The sequence below is a fragment of the Branchiostoma lanceolatum genome, chromosome 5 (assembly GCF_035083965.1).
Source record: "Branchiostoma lanceolatum isolate klBraLanc5 chromosome 5, klBraLanc5.hap2, whole genome shotgun sequence".
NCBI classification, from domain to species: Eukaryota; Metazoa; Chordata; class Leptocardii; order Amphioxiformes; family Branchiostomatidae; genus Branchiostoma; species Branchiostoma lanceolatum.
Window position 1 is genome coordinate 8,635,192 of NC_089726.1, and position 6,292 is coordinate 8,641,483.

Consider the following 6,292-nt stretch of genomic DNA (forward strand, 5'->3'; position numbering starts at 1 on the left):
GCGACTTCTATTCTAATATACTCCCTACCAACTGGTTGGGGAAGGTCGTATTGAGGTCACCTGGTGGCGCCGAATGGCAGCCGCCCAGACCCTTGCGACAAATCTATCCACAAAATACAAGTGTGGATAGATTAGGTAGATGTTGTGTATTATGTGAAACATGTAAACCCTGCATCAATTCAGCGCTAGAAAGGCTGCCATTGCGGGTAATTTCTGACCAATAAAAACCATTAAAAAAACTAGAGGGAAGTATAGGAACCCCTGTAAAATAGCCATAGAACGGCTTCAGGGCTAGAATTTTACATACTAGAGTGCGAATTCGACATACTAGAGTGCGAATTCGAAGTTTCAAAGTCCATCAGTCTACAGGCAGGTAATGTTACGTAACAGAACGTGTGAACACGGCGTCTGGATAAGAAACGATTATTTGCAAATCGGCAAACTGGTGTGATGGGGGAGGAAGGTCGGACGACCTTGGAGACAGCTGCGCGGTTCGCAGACAACTCACTGCGCGTGGACGTTTCAACAAAACATGCCAGGACACTATACACATATTCAAGAATTCAATTTAAAGAAATTCCAGTGGTCAATTTTTTGTTTGTTTTAGCGCTTCTCAAATATTCTGATGGTGCTGTTTGTGAGTTGGAACCATGGTTGTAAATACTTTTCTTCTAACACAGTACAGTTGTGAAAGCTATTTTCACTTTCTATTTGCATTACATAAGTCCGCATCTATGGACTTTAACCTGCAGTGACTGCACCTCTACGAGCTTCCTCACACCGTGGAATCCTGATGATTTCCTGCCGTAGCTCTAAGTCTTAGTTATAGAATTGTCTTACATTGAAAAATATCATGTCTTTCACATCCTCGTTCACCAGGACCCTTCCGCTCCACGTTACATCGCTCGCGGAAAAGGCCCTGGTAACACGGGATGGCATCCATGGTTATTACGATATCGCCACCAAAACAGCTTCAGCCAATCAGAGGGGTTAAAACCCGTTTGCTTCCTCTCATCGGAAGCCAGCGCGCAAAGAACGCTGGGAAGCTATCAACCAATCAGGTTACGTGTTACGGCTAGCTCATTAATTATTCATGAGCTACAACTGCCGTTTGTCCCAAATAAGGGTTAGCTCATTAACTATTCATGAGCTACAACTGCCGTTTGTCCCAAATAAGGGTCAGCTCATTAATTATTCATCAGCAAGTCTCGTCGACCTGCAATAACCATGGATGCCATCCCGTGTTACCAGGGCCTTTTCCGCGAGCGATGTAACGTGGAGCGGAAGGGTCCTGGTGAACGAGGATGGTCTTTCATTTCTACATATGAAATATTTGGTCATGTAAGTTACATTTCATTGATCACTTTTGATGAATGAATCAAAACACTAGAACTAGAGTTCGGAGACCTCACACCTAACACACACATCAAGCCATATGTTTATATCAGCAGTACAACTGGACAGAATGCACTAAGTAACACTGCAAGAGACATCACGACCAGACCGACCACTACCGAGACAACAACTGAGATGAGAACATGGTATGTTGCTGGAGGCACCTCTGGTCCAGGTGTGATACTCACCTGCAGTGTAGAGGTGTCTCCAGGTTCTGAAGACGTGTGTTCTTTTTCCGTGGGTTCAGAGTAGTGTGTCGGGCTGCTGGAGTGGTCAGTATCTGTTCTGTACGTACTGCTGATGGTTGTTGTGTGTGTCTGACGTTGTGCCCGGGAAACGGTAAAGAACAACTCCGTGTGTTCAACTTTCAAAACGAAGGGAGACGAACCATGCACCAGCTTTCACTGTATTGTGTGTATAATGATATATCTTGATAGACTTATCAGGGCTTAAATGATGTAATTTGCATCTCTGTTATATTTCGTCTGACCCTTTAACGTTACCTCTTCCCTCATATATTTGTATCAAGTAGTTAATAGGCTTATCGGGACTTAAATGGTGTAATTTGTATCTCTGTTATGTTTTGTAACATAATAACCCTTACCTCTTGCGTCTTGGCCGATTTGAGCTTTTCATGAATAAACAAAGGTCCAAACAATCTCTGAATTCGAACGTCAGGTGTAAACCAGTATAAAATTCCCATTATTCATCATTAAGCGGTTTTGCCATTTTTGTATTGATTATGCAAATCAGTTCCTAATTTGCCTGTTTGGTATCTGTTTATGTTCCACCTATCATGAATTACATGCCTACTACAGTCTACATTTATTGAAGTTCAGTTACGTAAAATAAAAGAATGATAAAATTCTCTTATCAATTATGCAAATTAAGGCCTTGTTTGCATGATATGTATCTAACTGCGTACAACTTTGCCTAGGCTACCTTCATGTCTAAAATGATGGAAATCCGTCTTACCTTTCTTCAGTCTTCCTTTCTGGAATATTTTGACAAGAACGCCTTTCCAAAATCAAATGTTAGGGGCCCTAACCTGCCCAACTTTGCCCTGATGTCAAAAGCTATCTGCCACCATATCATGTCCAGTACAAGATATACATTGAAAAAAATGAAAATGATAGAATTTTCTCATTAATTTTGCAAATTACCTCCTATTTTGCATAATTTGTATTCAATTCTGTACATCTTTGTCTAAGCTACATGTATACTAAAAACATGAAAATCCGTTAATCCTTTCTGTCCTTGTAGTTTACTACCTTGGTATTATTTCTTCTCCCTGTCAATCTTGTTGCATACTTATACTATTTAATTATATAGCGATCGCGGGTCGGGTGCAGCTACCATGGCCATCACTAGAGGGCGCTCATGTGCTGCTGAATTTCCAAATGAAAGTTTCGCATTTTGTCGTTTGCACAGTTGCACTAACGACGTCAAATCATCCTGGTTTTTTTTGTTTTCTATGTAACGTTACATGTGTAAGTGAAATATTAGAGATGGTCGACGATGGGCGTAGTTCAGCAATTTCAGAACGTTAAAACTGGAAATAATCTGGATATGGCAATCTGTATGATATTGTTTTGCTCATATTAGCACATTTCTGTCATGATTTCATACTTTGGGCGTTTGAAATGAGCACAGAAACAAGCCACACGAGGAGTCATTTATGTATTGGGACCACAAAACATTCATCGCTCAGATTTTCAATGAGTTCTCAAAGCACAATGGCATCGCATCTTCGCTCAATGAAGGTCGATATGTAATGGGAAAGTCTTATTTATGCTTATTATGTATAGAAAGGACTAGAAAATTGAATGTGAAAATCGTACTTCTTAACGTTCTGAAATTGCTTTGGGCTCCATTAACGTATTTCACAGGGAGGGAAGATCGTACACATCTTGGCCGCTTTCATAGATGTGTACTGTATAGCTCGGGACAGTTGGGCGTGTTTGACATTGAATGGAACGTTATTGTGATAAAATGACGATTCAGTCCGTAATTGATGGCTATTCAAAACCGAGTTTGACGAGTTCTGTTCATTTGCAGCTTTATGTAATTTGTTTGTAAACCGCTAGGTAGCGCTCTTGGACCGTTTATGATATACTTTAGTAACAACATGTACAGCCCGCATGTATGCGTCGAGCTGACAAGAGCATTTTCTGCTTATATCATACACAAAAGTTTAGCAGTTTCGTGATAAGTATATCATTTTTTCACCAGATGGCACAAATAAAAGAGAATTCGTTTAGGCATCGCTAAGCACAACGTCTTACTCCACTATGTTCTACTTTGGTTTCAAGATGTTGGAAAATATTTTGTCTGCAGCATGCAGTTTACATGTCTGATATCTGATCTTACCAAGTTTCTACTTCGAGAGAGGGGAAACAATGTTAACTGAGTCACTTTTCTGCATAGTTTCTAAATTTCAAACAGTCATCAGCTGTTACAGAATGACCAGTCACGACAAAACAGTCATTATGCGCGATGAGTAAGCGTAGGCATAGGGCCGTGCTGTGTTGCCCTAGATCCGAGAGTGAATGCCCTGGTATTACTGGTGACTCATCACAAATAGCCAGTTCGCTTTCAAACTGGGACATCTGTTGCTCTAACTATTTACTTTCCACAATTGCTATTCTGTACTTCTCCCTTTGAAGTTACGGTTATCTGTGGTCGTTGCCCCGCACCAAGTGTTATTCACTTCTTGTCCGTTCGTACAAATGTACTGTAACCCACGCTTCATAGTTAATTGAAGACGGGCAGTTGTACATGTTTAATGACTTTTAGAGTGGATAATCAAAGTTCATTTTTTTTACCGTGGCTCTTTTGATCTTTACGATGAAAGCGCCCCCATTTCACTTCAATTACACTTCATAAGGTTTACACAAACTGCACTGTACACGATTACGTTTGTTCGATTACCCTTGGCATTTTAGATAAAGCAGGGCAACAATAGTGGCCAATGTGTAGTACCATGTCTTTTTGTATAAATTGTTACGAACATCTAACTAAGTGTGTCATTTATGACGATCGATAGAGCGGGCCTAGCATTAGAATGGAATAAGCAAAATAACGTATTCTCATTTGCCCTTGGCATCTAGTTATTGGATAGTCAATGCGTAGTCTTCTTTTGTATCGATTGTTACAACTTCTAATCAAGTGTCATCTATGACTCATAGATGACACTTGGTAGATTGACGGTATTGCAGGCCCATCATGTAAGGTCTTGGCTTCTATTAAAGTAGACTTCGGAAAGTTCACAGAAGATGGACTCTACAAAATGTCGTTTGCCCTAGCCTTGGCATTTCGCTAAGTGGGGTAACAATGCACAGCACGGATGGTCATTACGTAGTAGCCAGTCGTCCGGACTATTGTTATTTCGGACATGGGGTCATTGATGACGACATTTTAAACACTGGCTTCTATAACATCAGGCTTCTAAAAGTTCGCAGAAAATGGACCGTGCAAAATGACGACTCTTGGCATCTAGCCGACGTAATATCGGTCTTCCCAGCTACAGCATTTTAACATACTAGTCGTCGATGACGATATTGCAGACCTATCATATAAAGTGTTCACTTCTTTCACATTATACCAGTTGTTCGAACGTATTGTGTTTCTGACATGGGGTCATTGAGGAAGAATTTTCCGGCATTGGCTTCTATAACATCAGGCTTCTAAAAGTTCGCAGAAAATGGACCGTACAAAATGACGATACTTCAGTTGCCCTTGGCATTTAGCTAACGTAATAATTGATATCGGTCTTCCCAGTTGCAAACTAGTCATCGATGACGATATTGCAGACCCATCATATAAGGTTTTAACTTCTTACACATAGTACTAAGGAATGTCGTTTGTCCATTTTTGCCCTTGGCATTTAGCTACCTTGCAACTGTGGTAATACGTAATATCCGGTCAGTTCCCACTATTGTAACTTAACATAGTGTCATCGATAACGATATTGCATACTTGGGAAGGAATTGGCTTCTTTCACGTCATATGAAAGTCACAGAAAATGAACTGTAGAAAATGATGATGACGTGTCTGCATTTGTCCTGTTCATTCAGCTTGCGTAGGGAAACAATACACAACCTTGACGAGCGGCCAATACGTAATATCCTGTGTTCACAACTATTGTATTTTGACATATTGTTATCAATGACGATATTGTAGGCCAATCGTATAAGGTGTTGACTTCTTTAACATTATACTTACTAATGCCAATGCAGAATGGACTGTATGATATAACGTTTGTCCATTTGCCCTTGGCATTTAGCAGCCGCGTGGTTACAATACACAGCACCAGCGGCTGATACGTAATATCCGGTATTCACAACATGAAGCGTCATCGATGACGACATTTCTGGTCCAACTTTGAAGGTGTTCTGGCTTAATCCTCATTTTTCGGAAAGTCCACACACAATGACTGTGCAAATTACGTTTGTTTTGTTGCCCTTGGTATTTAGCCAACAATAGACAACAAGAGCGGTCAATACGAAGTATCCAGTCTTACCCGTAACAACTGTTGCAATTCTTTCCCATTGTAAGTAATATATATCTTTCACGTCAAATCTTTGAAAGCTCGCAGAAAATGTGCAAAACTATATTTGTCCGGCTGTTTATGGTATCTAACTAACAATAGACAACACGACGGGTCAACCTGTAACAACTGTTGCACTTCAATTCCTATGTCATTGATGAAGATATCGTCGGTCGAACTTTCACAGCGTTGGCTTGTGTTGGTTTGTATTCTGACGCCACCTGTGACTAGCCTCTACCAGGCTCCAAACGTGGTTGGAAAAAGTAGAAATTGGCCAAATATCGGCCAAACCGGCTGGCCAATTCCTCTACTTGGCTGATTTCTACTTTTTCCTGCCACTGGAGCCTG